This window comes from Tinamus guttatus, unplaced genomic scaffold (genome assembly GCF_059628265.1).
Source record: "Tinamus guttatus ecotype Peru unplaced genomic scaffold, ASM5962826v1 Tinamus_guttatus_pri_ptg000004l, whole genome shotgun sequence".
In the NCBI taxonomy this organism is placed as follows: Eukaryota; Metazoa; Chordata; class Aves; order Tinamiformes; family Tinamidae; genus Tinamus; species Tinamus guttatus.
In genome coordinates, this window is record NW_028288538.1 from 14,850,219 (window position 1) to 14,866,423 (window position 16,205).

The following is a 16,205-nucleotide window of genomic DNA, read 5'->3' on the forward strand; positions in this document are numbered from 1 at the left end:
TAAACTTCACCTGAAAGAACAAAGTTCTCTCTCAAATGCACAGAATGAGGTACCTTTGCACATAGAGTTAGTATTATCTGGAGGCTTGTGAAAAACAGTTTGACTTTTTCAAGGTCAAACGACGTACTGGGAGCACAGCGCTGCACACACGTCGGGCAAGGGGAATCTGCCAGCTCTGGAAGGGACGCGATTCCCTGCCGCGGGCCGCAGTGCCAGCAGGAGCATCCCGCCGCACAGGCCACGGGTGCTGCCTCCTGCCTTGCCTGCTTCCCAGTTTCCTCTATGCTGCAGGCCTTCATCTTGCAGCATCTCCTGGTCTTCTAGCACATAAAAATGACCTCTGCACAGGTGCGAGAATGATATTCAAATGTTCTCCTCTTCCCTAGTCTTTACTCAGGTTCCTCTGCATTTTTTATTTTCTGAGTGTCAGAGAAGACAGAGAAAGTATTACTTTATAATATGGGGGGAAAACGGGTCCATGAAATATTAATATTCCTGTGGCATTTGGCAGTACCAAAATACTCTTAGGATGCAAAATGGCAGTATAACAGAATACACATTTCTGATTTAGTAGCACTGAAAACAGAATAAATCTTGAAAAGCGAAATTCTGCCCTCCATCAGTTTTTCACAGCCTGGAAAAAACTGAATGCAGTGTGAGCTCTTGGTAAGACCATAGGGGACTGCAGCCGCTCTAGAAAATGCTAGCCTGCATTTTGGTAGCTCACAGCACCCCAGCACAGAACGATCGAATCAAGGCATCTGGTCATTTGACTACAAACTGCTCGAGTTCTGAGCCTATCAGCAATCCAGAATGGTTCTCACAGTGCTAGAAATACAGCATAGGAAAATGCTTGCCAAGAACAGGACGAAAAGCACAGAAGAAGAAACTGGGTTATTTTCAATTTTCTAAAAGAATATTATTAATTATTATGAAGCTCTCTGCCATAAGAATTTTTAAAATTCCTTACAACTCTGACATCAATCACTGCAGCATACATAAAATAATTTAAAGCTTTAATTACAAAAGAACAGGCAATGTAACTCAAAAATAGCATACAGATTTAGCTAACAACTCAGACATTTCAAGCAAGACTCACATTTCGATTTTCACCTTCTGTTCTTGCATTTTAATGTTTTTAGCATCCTGCTTTGTGAGAAGGTTACCACTTATTGCCGGGAGGTCTCTCCCCTCCGGAGCCGGTCCTCGGGTCTCCGGCAGGATCTGGGAGGGAAGAGCGGAGCCAGCGAGGAGCCTAGCAACGAAAGGGGGCAGGGGAGGCAGCCCTGCCCGCTCCAGCGACGCAGACCGGCAGCAACACTGCTCAGGAGGCAAGAGGCGGAATCGCCCCCTTTGACAGCTTAAATCGAGACTGCTACAGAGAATCAAGCACTAATATCACGAAGTGGACTGTACAGAGCTGTCCTCACAGACATCAGAATCAGTGCCAGCGACTGCAACCAATTTGCAGTTATTTATCTCGTTTTTCACAAGGCTTTGAAGGTCGCAGCCGCATCTTTGCTAACGACCCTTGCCAAGGCTCGGGGTCTCATTAGGCACTCAGAGCACAGGTCTGCATGCTTCGTTACTTGCTGTACAGCTTCTGGAAGGAACATGCACAGGGTTTGTGCTTCTGAGCTTCCCCAGCGTCCCTTGGGAAGGCTGATCCCAACACTGCTCGGCAGAGGGCACAGGGAAGGAGCAGCCCTCCAACACGCACGAGGCAAAGGGACAGCTCCCAAGGTCACTCCTAAAGGTGATACCTCTATCTATGATGTTAAAATAGAAATAAAGCAACTGGGCCTATCATAGATAGAGCACACACAATGTTGGCTGAATAAACTCTCATAGTCCATGTGAGATATAATTCATGATACTAATAATTGCAGGATGTTTCAAGTATTCAGCGCTCTGAAAAGTTCAATGTCTGAAGAAGAGGATTTAGAAATTGCAAATGAAAGAACTAGTCCCCAGTGACACCAGGCAAATGAGCAGCATGCTGGCAGATATTAAATCCTACAGTATAAATAATCCCCTTAAACCTGTGTCTGTGAAACCTAACAGGGAATTTATGAAACTATCTGTCCCTTACGCTCAATACAAAATAATTTAACTAAGCAAACAAAGGATAAAAACCAGGGTGGTCAAGATGTTCTTCACTTTTGGGATGCTGGATCCAGAGGACCTCAGTAAGATTCATTTGATTTAGTTGTAAGAGACAGCCCACCATCTATAGTTTGAGATAAAAATTTCACATATTATTTCATGCAGTTTCAAAACAAACCAATCAGACATTGATGGATCATCCCAATAATCATGTTGTTGTAAGTGAGGATGTCATCTCGTACCCTAAGTAAAGGGTAGTTATTTAGTGCATTGTCATTTGTTCAAACTCTGGATGTCTGCAGCTTGCTTTGGGTGTCTGCGACAGGTCTTTCAGTTTTCAGAAAGGCATCGAGTATGTGCGCAAATGTTTTTTGTTATCTCCCCTGGGAGCTGTAGATGCCCTGTACCTCAAAGGATGAATATCTTATAACTCTACCAGAGTTAGTAAGATGAATAGCTACAGAAAGCCTATTTCCAATTCTGCTTAAGGACCTATTTCCAATATAGTGCTCTCTCACGTTAGGGAAGATGTAAATGGCGTCAGTTCAAACCTGAGGTTTCTGGGATGCAACCTCTTCCAACTACCGTCTCATCAACACAGAGTGCTGCTTGGGAAAAGCCCCATTTCATCAATTAAGTGATAGATAGAGAACTAAACACCTATTTCATCCTTAGTTGTTTGTACTGACTGTTCCTACTGTCATTTAGGTGTATTTGTATACTCACATCTCTATCCTCTCTGTCTTTCTGTTTTAACTGAATCAATCAGGAAACTTCACTGCTATCTGCCTGTATTTGTACCAGAATGCACAGACCTATGACATTAAAGGTCTTTATTCGATATTTAGTTGAAGAGCAAGAATGCATTTATGCATTTATGCATATATTTATGTTCAGCTAGATCCAGGGACATAGCTAAATATGTAGGCAAAGCATTTAATCCTTTTCTAAGAGTTACTGAGATCCTTTACCAGCAACTCCGTAGCTTGCAGACAGATGATGGCCAAATGCTTCTTATGGAACAGCTTTGAGCAGACAGACAGGTGACACTTTTCCCAGATTTCTACTATTGTCACACCAAAGATGGGGACTTTTGATTTTGGAGGATGGAGCTATGTTTTACACTTGTTCTCCTGACTCAGTATCTGTATGAAGGGATGTTTTCCCTCTCAGCTGAAGGCACAGGCACTACTTCCTTTGTTTAAAGGCTCCACGTGAAGCTGAGCAGCCAGATGCTGTTAGCAGCCTGGCTCCTGAGGTGAAAGATCCTAAGGGCAGAAGCAAGGCACGTGTATCTTGTTTAGCCATAAAACTTGTTGAAAATTGAAGAATGAAGCTTCCTAAAACAATGCAGGGCTACAAAGTACTGGTTTACTCAGGATATTTAGGAGTCGTGGTAAGAACAGGAAGGAAAAATATACAAAAATCTCTCACAATCTTTGCAAAAAGGTACCTTGATTTTATGTGATTTTGGTGGTAATCGAATCCTTAGGATTCAAGGGAAAATAAACGAAGCCTATTGCTGGGAGATCAAGCCCCAGTAGATGAATCACTTCTGAGCATACCTCCTCTGCTAATGTCAGTCTGCTGAAACTCATTTCCTTCACATCTTCAGGATGGGAATTTAATGTTTATCTCACTTCTCCCAAGTCCAAACACTGAAGATTTTGATCCTACCCACTGCAAGTGTGCGATAAAACTGTTGAATTGTTATTATCAAAATAGGAATATATAAAAATATTAGACCAGAAACAGTAGATCAGATTGGCATAAGCCTTTGGCAGTTCATCCTATCCTGTTGGTACTATGTTGGCTCTTTTTAGTCTGTATCTCTTGAACAGTCTTTGATTGTATGTCATTCCTCCAGGCTCATCTGTGGTAATAATACTTCAGGAAAGTGCAGGTGACAGTATCTACCGGTCTCTTCCTAGTCTTCTCTGCCATCCTGTGCTTTGCTAGAGATGGGGACACTGAGAGTCCAAGTGACTATAGGAAAATCCTAACAATTTTTGTGAGAATAGTAAAACATGATGAAAAGGTTAAAAGTTGTTAGCTGGTCACTGAAACATACGTTGTATATATCTTAAAGAGCATTTTCCTTTAACCCTTGTTTATTCAAAACGAGTCCTGAAACCAAGGAGACTTGTCTGTCTGGAAAGACTGCAGATTACTCCTATAGTGAGCAACCTAAACAGAATACATCCATAATATCAAAGTTCAGCACCTGGAAGCTTTATCCCCTACCAGACTGAGCAGTAGCTTGTCTCAAACTGTCTGGCATTGGACAATCATTCTTCAGCCTGTAGATTTTTTAAAAGCAAACTATTGACTTGCCTTCAAAAGGCCACAAGTTGTCAACTCAGAAACGCTGTCACAGATGATGTGCAAGCTGGGTGGGAGCCTACGTCTCAAATTCTGTTAACTCCTTTGACACTTTAATGATCAGTTTTTTGACAGGTAACGAGTAACTGTTGCTGTAGCAGTTGGTCAGTGCTAATCTCGGTAAAAAGTCTTTTAAAATAGTTACCTTTTTTTTTTAAGCAGCAACTTCACTTGTTTTGATAATCATTTATGGCTTGTAAAACAACGTGATAACAAAATGTTTAGCAGGCAACAATAATTATAGCTGTTCTTCCAGACCTGGTAAACAACTATAAAATATTAATTCTCTCTAAAACTAATTCCAGTTTGTGAGCACTTCATATTTAAATTTTTGCTGGGAAGAAACCAAAAACTTCAGAATATCCAGAATCATAATGTTGTTGAAGTTCTCTCCTAACAGAGCTCTGTTAAGAACTTTGTCTGATATGTACTGGTAGATTATAGCATAAGAGCCCGATACATTATTACAAATAATGGACTAAGTTTTCAGCAGCAGGCGCTTTGGATTAATGACTCTCTGTTCCCAGGGGGCACATTTCAAAAATTCAATGCAGGCTTGTGCAACACTTAAGCAAATGGTATCTACACTAACCACCTCCACAAGACTGAAAAATAACCGCTATGCAATTCTCTGAGAAGTGTTAATCCCCTCAGTTAGGATCATGTGTTCATCTGATGGTTGAGAGAGGTTTAACCTTACTGGCAACATGGACATCATCCTGTAAAGGCAAGATCCATTGGGCCATTGCCTGGAGCAATACCAGCAGCAGCCTGGGCTCCTTGCGATGCTATCCAACCTTGTGATACTACTGAGCAGGACTACATTAATTTACTACTTTAATTACTACATTAACTTCATTAGGACTGTCATTACATAAATGAAAATATTTAATAGCATGTGAAACAATCACTGTTAAAAAAAAAGCTAGCTGAGATATTCTGGGTGGCATTTTGCTTGTCTACATTTATTGTGAATAGTTATAAAAATGTTAACTATGATCATAAAGAAGAAAAGCAGTAAGTCAAGCTTAAATCATTCAAACAGATGCTAGTTAATTTCAAGCAAATTATTTCCATTACAACTACGAGAGCATTAGCAACCAGAAGAATTCTCCAACATTATTTAAAGATGTTATAGTTTTTTTCAGATGTTTAAAGTCCATATTCACAGTTTCTGCTTTCTTGAGGCCCGTGTGAATAGAAACTTGAAGCCGAGATTCTCACATACCAACAGCTGGAGCCTTAACAAAACCATAAAATATCACAAGACCCGCACAGAAAGAAACGTTGACACATCTTAATTAATTTGATGCTGGCTCAAGAGCAATCTTGAGATTTTACTAAATCGTGATTTTAAAAAATCTCAAATACAGAGATATTCACAGAAAGATGGAAAAGAAAAAAAAAAAAAAGAAGTTCCTCTCACCAAAGGGTAATATTGCCATGTAAAAATATGTATCAATTTTCCCTTGCTCCAGTTTTTAAGGTGCAAGGCATAGGAGACTATGGTTAATAATATATTTTGTATGAAGTATCTACTCCTGTAGCAAAAGCTTTCTGGTACAAAAATGAGGAAAGAGATATTTGTATGACGAGAAGCTGGCCAGCTAATGGTTTGTTCCTCTCCTAAGTGCTACTGCACAAAGCAAGAACTAGGCTGGGATAGCACTGTGCTTAAACCACTAGGCAATGATTCTGGAAACCCTGGATTTATTCCTGGTTTAGTGACCCAGCAGGGTGAGGATTCTGGGCAAGTCATTTTAATGTGTCTGTCCTTAGTCTCACTGCCTGTAAAACATGGCCATCAGGTGTGCTTTCCTGGCTCTGACGCCTTCTGGAAAGTCGTCCTGAAGCTAAAATTTACCTCACAGGACACTACAGAAGAACTACAGTAACGATACATGCATCTTGTGTTGCAATAAAACTGATATAAGGTTATTCTTCCCTAGAGAAATATAATCTTAACAGCACTTTTTTTTTTAATCATTATTTCTAATTAGATGGTCCCAGGTATGACAAGTACGGATAGAATAATAAACAGGGAACAAACATGTGCTGAAATATGTGCTTTAGAAATAATTTAACACAGTTCTAAATAAATGTAGAAGTGCTAAAATAACCCTAAGACGTGTCTCTTTCCAAGTGCTGAAAATAGTAAGTATCTCAACAGTTACATACTGTCCCTTTTACTTTTGGAGGAATAGAGTGAGATTTCCTCCCAACTTTGAAAACACAAAGAAAACCTTTTTATTATACATACATACATATATATATGTGTGTGTGTGCATATATATATACATATATATGTATATATATACATATATAAAGGATTTTGCCCCCACCACCCCCAGCATTCTGGTGCCCACCACCGGCATCAGAAATGCGGTGCAGCTGAGCTAAGGAGAGATCCCATCCTCTGCTGCTCTCGCGCCACTGGCGCAGCAGCGGGTATGAAATTTCTAGTCACCATGTGCATTCCTCCTCTCCCTGTCTGTCATGCAGCACGTCACGGCTCTCATCTCCTGGGCTGTAATATGTCAAATACTTTTACATAATTAAAGTCACGTTCACAGACCTACTGGCAAAGAATGTCATAGGGATAAGATTCTTTTTAAAGCTGCCTTATCTCTAATCAAGAATTGTATTCCAGTAACACAGTATTTTGTGGCTAAAGAATACAGTTTCTTTTTAAATCATAGAAAAACACTGCTTTCTCCTCCACAACCCAGCAATAACAGGAAAATATCACAGTGCTCTGTTTTCCCACTGCAATGATAAACCTGAGACTATGAAGGATGGTGAGAGACATTTACTGAGGTAGGCAAAATGCACGTTTCCATTAACTATGGAAACTGTAATTTATCATGCTCTCCACACATACCTTTATTGCACTAGCAATCAGAATGTTTCCATATTTTATTGGTTTATTTGTCTCTGGGATTTGTTTTTTTTTTTTTTTAAGGAAATAAAAACATCTGTGGAGGTCAAAAATACATGAACAAATTGATGACAAGGTTTATGGACTGTTAGGCTATTTTATATTTTAATGTACTGGTAACAGTTCATGCTTATTTAAATGCAAATTTAAATATCAAGGTAAGCAATTCTGGTAGCATGGCAACAACATGCTATGTATGCTGCATAGTTAGAGTCTGGAACCAAGGCAAGCCTTTGCTTCTTTCGTATCCTATATCAGTTTGCAAAAATATAAATATATTTTTTTTTCTGTTGAACTGTTCTTACAACTATGCCTGCTTTAGTAATTGTAAAGGACTTTTAAACAATATGCACTTAAACACAGGCACAGGTTTGCACCCTGACTCAAGACAACACAGATCTTATTCTTGGAGGTTCCTCTAATATCATTTACAGAGGTGCTGTTCTGGGGGAATCTGGGGCTCCCATCCTATATTACAGTCTAAGAAATTAAAAAGTGGCTTAGAAATCTGTGGTTAAATGTCTTGGTGATGGTACTTGGGCACCAAGAAAAAAAAAAAAAAAAGACATAGAGCCTGAATTTTTGTTCACTCTTCAAACATTCACTCTTCCAGAGCCAACACTTCAAAAATTCCTTTGTCACTTCCTCCTCGGGGAATTTTCACACAGAAAATACACACGCAGCCCTCTCATCACCAGTGCATGTGTTGCCTTGTTTTCCCCTGCTCTTCCTTCCTCCCTCCCTTCCATGTTCTTTTCAGATATGCTAATTTTATTTCCCTAATCAGTGCAGTGCTCCTCAAGTAAGTCAGCACTTAAAGGTCGATAGCTCCCTGCCCCAGGGAAAAGGTGAACTTTCTCCAAGTTTTAGTGCTTCTTCACTAGCTTATCCAGGGGAGCAGGGGGCACCGAGGTCCTCAGAGATGTCATCCCTAAACCCTTGGGCTCTTAGCACAGGGAGATGAAAGTCTGTATACAAGAACATGAATTCTCCACTTTGGTTTACCTGCTAAAATATGAATTTACATTGATATTTCTCCAATTTTGTTATACTTCCTTTTCCTTCATTGAAGCTTTCTTTTAGAAAGAATTTTCAGATTTTCCAAATCAGTAAGAACAAATCCATTCAATTTTTGCTGGTAATACTATCTCACTAGCTCCCCCAGAGAACCCTGCAGTGTTATGCTAAGATAATCGCTTGGCTGTCACTCACGACAAATCCAAACTGGAACAAGTGGAAAGCAGAGATGACTCTCTACAGTCACTGCAGCCAAGACATTTTACTGGAGAAAAATGGAAATGCGCCCAAAAGGCACTATGTGACCATGTCAGACAACATCTCTTGGCACCCTGGACTAATGTGCTCAAGTAAGTACTATGCTTTTTTCGTGTTGTTGGTTGTTAGTTTTTAAGAAAAAAATGCTATACTCCAGTGACAGTATAAGAAACTGGCCTCCTGGGACTTCCCTTAGCAAATCTTAGCTAGATATAATGTCTACCAAGGTAAAAGAATTTTAGTAAATCCTTCTTGCGAACCCTTGACACGGAAAGGTAGAAAATTCTTAAGAAAATATTGCTTGCAAGGTCAGGCCTGTGTCTTGTAGAGGGGGTTTTAAAGGAAGAAAAACAAATTACACTCTTTGAAGACACCTAAAATACCACAGTCATCTTGGAGAGATGAAGTTGTGTGAATGTTGTGCATGCAGGATCTCTCCAAGAGTATGTAGAAAAATGGAAATAATACTGATATTCTTAATAGTAATCCGTAAAATTAAGGTATTTTGTTTGGTTAACAAAGTGGAGATATTTAACTCATCTTTCAAGTAATAAAACAATAACAAGTTATTCCTATGTGGATGGATCTTCACTACTTAAGTCTGTAACTAGGAAGGCTATTCTCTGAGGAAAACTTTTAACTTTAATAGCTCAAAACAGAACTATCCCAGGATACTCCTCTGCTCACCTCCCACTGGGAGTCCAGGTGGGTATCAGTGGACATCAGCACTGCAGAAGTGCTGCTATTTTAAAATCCTTATCTGCACACCAAACCTCACACAAGTTCCAGATGAAACATTTCTCCTTTCCCAGACTTCCTGTATTTCTTTTTGCCAACTTGTCCTTTCCTCTCCCTCTACTTCTAGTTCAAAATAAAATGATGCCCTCATGCACAAGTATACTTCATGATATACACCTGAAGTAGTATTTCACCCAAACTTATTATCTAAAAATGATACTTTTTCCTCATCATCTTCACAGGGTTCCTGGTTCTTCCTCCTAGGTGCTAATACTTATTAACCCTACATTTTTCCACAGCAGCCTCTGCTCAGCTCTAACATTACTGTTTGAAGTGCAAGTCACCCTCCTCTGCTGCATTAGGTGACTGAAGGCACTAAGTATTGCAACCAAAAAAGAATATGATACACCTGGACAACCATGCATTTAGCTGCCAGCATTAGAAGCAAACAGTTTATTCCTTATCTGTTTGTAACAGTTGTAGATTTTTTTTTCTGGAAAATAATATAATTAGTTGAGATGAATCTTAAATTTCAGTCAAAATTGAGACTCGGAACGTGCTCATGGATGTTAGGACTTCTCTGAGAGGAGCTAAATGCGTGGCCCAGAGCCGCGTGGTGAAGCGCGGGCACGAGAGCGGGGAGAGCGAGGCAGCGCCAGCGCCAGGCGGCGCCGCCAGGGGAGGGGCCGAGCCCCGCACCTACAAGAGCGGCCCCGGGGAGCGCGCCCAGCCGAGCGGCCGCGGCGCGGCCGTTGGCGCGTGGCGCGGCCGTTAGGGAGTGGCGCGACCGTTAGCGCGTGGCACGGCCGTTAGGGAGTGGCGCGGCGGTTGGCGCGTGGCGCGGCCGTTAGGGAGTGGCGCGACGGCTGCCGCGTGGCGCGGCCGTTAGGGAGTGGCGCGACGGTTGGCGCGTGGCGCGGCGGTTGGCGCAGGCAGGGCGCGGCGCGGTTGGCGCGGCAGTTGGTGCAGGCAGGGCGCGCGGCTGCAGCGAGCTCCCCGGAGCACCCACTATGGCAATGACTCCTCGGAGGGCCGCGTGAGCACTTGTTAAAAAAAGGAGACGGGGACCCAGGCTGGCCCCCCAGTGAAGCACCCAGCAGTCCGGGTGTCAGGACGCTGTGAGTGCCGCTGCTTGACACCGCCTCTGGGCAGCTGCAGGGATAGCAAGAGCGGTTGTGTGAGATGGGAAGCAGGTGGAGGATCTGCTCTGTATGGTAGCAGAGCTACAAGAGGAGGTTGAAAAGCTGAGGAGAATCGAAGAGGGAGATGGACTGGTGGTGCCAGACTCTGGCCTCCAAACAACATGAGCAGGCACTGGGAAGTCCCCCAAACCAAAATTATCAGATTCCTTTCCCCAGATGACACAAGGCAGAGGAAACCAGGATAAGAGTGAATGAAAAAATGCCCAGGTTCAAGGTGCCAGGAGAAATCCTTCTTCTCCCATCTCACCCTACGAGGTACCCAAATCCAACAGATACCTGTTGGATTCCAACAGGCCCTGGAGGGTGAAGGGCAATCAATGGACAGTGAAGGTGAGAGTCCCTCTCCTCCAAAAATATTTATACAGTCAGAAAAGCCACCCCCCCCCCCCCCCAGTATTGTGACCACTTGCAGGAGGAAGTAAAGGCGGGCTGTAGTCATGGGGGATTCCACAATACAGATAACAGAGGGTCAAATATGTAGATGGGACCCTCCTCTAAGGGAAAGCTGCTGCCTTTCTGGGGCCCAGGTTAAGGAAGTCACCAGGAAACTTCCCAGACCCACAGACTATTATCCATTGCTGGCCCTACATGTGGGAGGAGAGGAAGTTGCAAAGCGCGGTCCTCTGTATGGGCTGGCACACCAGCCTCACTCCAGAGCCAGCAAAGGATGCCTGAAACTGGAGAGTGAAAATTCAAAACAGGAGAGCTACTCAAGGCCACGGAGTCCCTGTGTCCAGCTAGAAAGGGAGGTAAACTGGGAGCCCAACTCAAATGGCACCCTGTAAACACACGGAGCGGGAAAGCCAAGCCCCATTTGGAATTAGAGTTAGCAACAGATGTAAGGGACAACAGGAAGGGCTTCTGCAAACACATCAGCAGCAAGAGGAAGACTAGGGAAAACGTGGGCCCCACTGCACAACGGGGTGGGAGCCTTGGTGACGGAGGATGCAGAGCTGGCAGAGTTACTAAATGCCCTTCTTTGCTTCGGTCGTCACTGCTAAGGCTGGTCCCCGTGAACCACAGAGCCCGGACACAAGAGAGAGAACTGGGAGAGAGGAAGAGTTTCTACCAGTCAAGGAGGACCGAGTTAGAGAGAGAGAGAGAGGAAGAGTTTCTACCAGTCAAGGAGGACTGAGGTAGAGATTAGTTAGGCAAACTGGACCCCCCATAAATCCGTGAGCCCGGATGGCAAGTATCCAAGAGTGTTGAGGGAACTGGTGGGGGTTGTTGCTCAGCCATTTTCCATCCTCTTTGAGACTGGAAGGAAGGCAACATCACTCCGGGAGGGCAAGAGGGAGGAGCAGGGAAACTGCAGGCTGGTCAGTCTGCCCTCCGTCCCTGGGAAGGTGGAAGAGCAGTTCGTCCTAGAGACCATCTCTAGGTATGTCAAGGAAAAGAAGTTGATCGGGAGGAGTTGGCATGGATTCACCAAGGGGAAGTCGCGTTTGACCAGCGTGACAGCTTTCTATGATGGGATGACTGGCTGTTTGGATGAGGGGAGAGCCGTGGATGTTGTCTACCTTGACTTCAGCGAGGCTTTCGACACTGTCTCCCACAACATCCTCATGGGGAAGCTCAGCAAGTGCGGGACAGATGAGTGGACAGGGAGGTGGATTGAGATGGCAGAGCTTAGAGGGTGGTGATAAATGGGGCCGAGTCTCGTTGGAGGCCAAGGGTCAGTGGTGTCCCTGTGGGTCAGTACAAGGCTGAATGCTGTTCAACTTGTTCATCAGTGACTTGGATGAGGGCACAGAGCGCACCCACAGCATGATACCAAACTGGGTGGAGTGGCCGACACTCCCGGGGGCTGAACTGCCATTCGGAGGGACCTGACCAGGTTGGAGAGTTGCGCCGAGAGGAACCTCATGAGGTTCAAGAAGGACAAGTGCAGGGTCCTGTCCCGGGGAGGAAAAATCCCAGGCACCAGTACAGATTAGGGGTTGGTCTGCTGGAAAGCAGCTCCATGGAGAGGGATTTGGGAGTCCTGGTTGAGAACAAGCTACCCATGAGGCAGCAGTGTGCCCTCGTGGCCAAGAAGGCCAATGGGCTCCTGGTCTGCATCAGGAGGAGTGTGGCCAGCAGGTCGAGGGAGGGGATCCTGCCCCTCTACTCAGCTCTGTTGAGACAGCACCTGGAGCACTGGGTACAGTTCTAGGCTCCACAGTGCCAGAGGGATGGGGAACCTCTGGAGAGGGTCCAGCATAGAACAACGAAGATGATTAAGGGACTGGAGCTTCTACTGTATGAGGAAAGACTAAGGAAGCTGGGCCTGTTTAGCTTGGAAAAGTGAAGACAGAGGTGATCTGATCAACATGTACAAATACCTGAGGGGATAATGTAAAGATGATGAGGCCAAACTCTTTTTGATGGTATCCAGCAACAGAACAAGGGGTAATGGGCACAAATTGAAACAGACTAAGTTCCATCTCCATGTGAGGAAGAAGTGACAGGGTGATGAAGCCCAGGAACAGGCTGCCCAGAGAGGTTGTGGAGTCTCCTTTTATGGAGATCTTCAAATACCACCTGGATGGCACCCTGTCCTATGTGTTCTAGGTGCCCCTGTTGGAGGAGGAGGGTTGGACCACATGATCTGTAGAGGTCCATTCCAACCTCAACCATTATGTGATCTGTGATGTCAAGAAGCTTAAGAATAGAACATTCTGCTCCCACAGGCAGGACAAGCCTAAAGCACTAAACACTTTCTGAAATGCACTGTGCTTTCTTGAGCTGCTTTTCACACAGCTCTTAAGAGTAAATGGGTCCTCAGGAAAAGAAAAAAGTTGTCAGATTCCCCTATGTTAATTCTCTCTTCAGCAGACTAAAAGCATTTGCAAGTACCTGAAGTATACATAATGAATGTTCAGCTAAGCAATCACATGTTTTTTAGAGTGCCTAAAATCTAGCGATTTCTGATTCTGCTTCCAGCTCTTCCTCTTACCCTGTGATATGCATGTGACTGTACCGGTGTTTTATTCTCCCCACCTATAAGAACTGCTTATATGCTCCTTGCGTTAGTGTTGCAGTGTTTTAATTGCCTCACAGGAGCTCTGAAAGATATTACTTGGAAAAGGTCCTTGTTTGCAAGAAGCAAGTTCTTGTTTTGTTTATATCTGCATTAAAATACTAATATGTCAACCAAAGATCTCTTCTTACACTCAGGAGGCTTACAGTAATGTATTAGTTTACCAACACAGGTAACACCAGTTGGCCGTTACAGCATACTAATACCTATGTTCTCCCTTTGCTGCGAAAAATTGTTTTAGGATGGAAGTTCTACTGCTTTCTAATAGGTCCTGACTTCTGGAAACATATCTGCTTCTTAGATCATGTAAGAATGAGCACAAATCAGTCTGTCTTCATACAAACCAAGATGCTGTTGTCCTTTTCAGGCTTGCTCATGTGCAGTGTGCTGTCTACCAGGACCCCCTCAGCAGCCCTGGACAGTCCATGGCTTGTATTGCTGCAAGGGGTTAAAGCATGTAAAGCTTTGCCATATTTATTTAGGCATGTATTTCAAGGGAAATATTCTGGGGCTATGCAAAAAATACACACAAAGACGGTCTCCCAAAGACTGATTCTCTGATTGTAAGAAACAGTCTGGAACGGATTACCTCTCGTTAGAATTCTCTGCCTTCATAGCACAGGAACATAAGCTGGGAGAGGTTTCAACTATGCTATTTTCAGAAATGATTTCTGAGCAAACATTCTTGGCCAGCTGGAGGGATGTTACTATCACACTTTTTGGAGTGGACCTTCATGCTTGCTGCCTTAAGCAAAGGTCAGCGTTAAAGACCTAGTTCTTATTTAAATTCATGTGCAGTCTCCAATCTGAACTGGCATTAACCAGGTAAGTGCATAAAGAAAATGCAGTTTTTGAGATGCTTCCTTAGACTCGCAAGGGTTTGACCAAAAGACCTGTGCAGCCATGGCCTTTTCAGAAACACTCTGCTTTAAAATCAGAGGTTTAAAGAGAAGGAATAACATAGCTACTGATTACAGGCAACACGGGTCTTTTAAAAATAGATACTACTTTAGATACTTCTGAGAAGAGAGAAGGGCTAAAATATCAGAGAATTCAGGTTGCAGAAGCCTGACGGAATCACGATTTGCAAGAAGAGGTCGCCAGCCTGAGATCCGAGGAGCCCGCAGCAGAGTAAGGACAGCGAGCTCCCCTGCAGTGGCTGGGTACCCGGAGCACCACGTGTGGAAGGACGAACTCCTGCCTGCCTCCTACTGAGGGCATCTGGGTGACACAGAGGCAAATTTCAGTTCTTACGCTGTGGAACACTTCAGCATTTTTTTTTTACTTTTTAAAATTGCAACAAATAATTACAGTAGAATTCCTCCCTGTTAAAAATCACCGTATGTGGAAATAGTATTGCTTACTCACAACCACATAAACCTAAGACCACAGTTTCTTCTAGTTTTTACATATACAATTCTGGCAAAATAAGGAGGGATTATTGGGTAATGGATGTAATAATACAAGAAATACTGTTTCTGCAAGCAGAGACATTATATGGTGGCTTTGACAAGCTAATATAACTGAAACACTATTTGTGTATTTTTTTACCCAATCAGGCCATAGCAATTTGAGACTTTTCTCACACATCAGCGCACTGCACCTTATCTCTGCACTATGCATAATCTCTCGTGCCTTTATTTAAACCTCCTCTATGCCCTCACTGCATGTGGAGCCCATCGAAAGGGCATTGCACAAGCGAGCCGAGCCGTGCGAAAGGAAAGCCGGGACCGCTGGGTGAGGATAGATGAGGCTCTAGCTCCTGCTGCAGCCTCCCCTTCCTCCGCTCCCCACATCCCTTTTGTCACAGAAGAAAAAAAAAAATCAGGCTCAAGATGCGGAGCACAAACCACGTTACAACATTTTGTGTAGCTTATCAGGAGAACGAAGCGGCGAATCTTTAACGGAGCAGCTTTTCCCCTCAGCCCTCCCTATGAGGGGGAAAGGACAGAACGGAGAGGAGGGGATCCCAGCTCAGCTCCGCTTGGCCCCGCTCGGGGCTGCTCTTCCGAGCTCGCTGCCCGCCACAGCGGCTCCTCAGCCTCGCTGCCCGGGCGAGGCACCGCGGTCCCCGCACCACGGCGGGGAGCCGGAGCCGCCCCCGATGCCGGCCGGGCGGCCGCACCTCAGGAGCCCCCGGCGCCGCGCGGGATATAACGGCCGCGCCCCTCGCGCGAGGAGCGCAACGGCCGCGCAGCGGGAACGCGGCGGCGCCTTCGCAGAGCCCACTCGCCCCGCGGAGCACCCCCCGCCGCCTCCCGCCCGTCCCAGGGACGAGGCAGCCCCGCTCCTTACCGGTCTGGTGGTGGCGAAGCAGCAGCCGCTCTTTTGTGTGCGCGCCCGCCCGCCTCGGCGCCGCGCTCCGCGGCGGCGGCGGCGCCCGGGAAGCTGCGTGCCGCAATAGCGGCACCCGCCCGGGAACCTGCATGGCGCAGAGCGGCTGCCCCGCCGCAGCGCGGGGGCGCCGCGCCCCACGCGGGGACGCGCCCAGGGTGGCCGCGGCGCCCGCCGGGCCTCGCGTGCCGCGATGCGACGGGGGCGG

General features: G+C 45.0%; 1 protein-coding gene across 1 annotated transcript in view; it reads right to left on the reverse strand.

The window, feature by feature from the left end:
- The window catches only part of APBA2 (amyloid beta precursor protein binding family A member 2), a 72,596-nt gene extending 56,515 nt beyond the window's left edge, over window positions 1-16,081 (reverse strand). Inside the window, exon 1 of the mRNA XM_088520108.1 lies at window positions 15,959-16,081. The gene's annotated coding sequence lies outside the window, so the exon portion shown is untranslated. The remainder of the gene's footprint in view (window positions 1-15,958) is intronic.
- Between the last annotated feature and the right edge of the window lie 124 nt (window positions 16,082-16,205).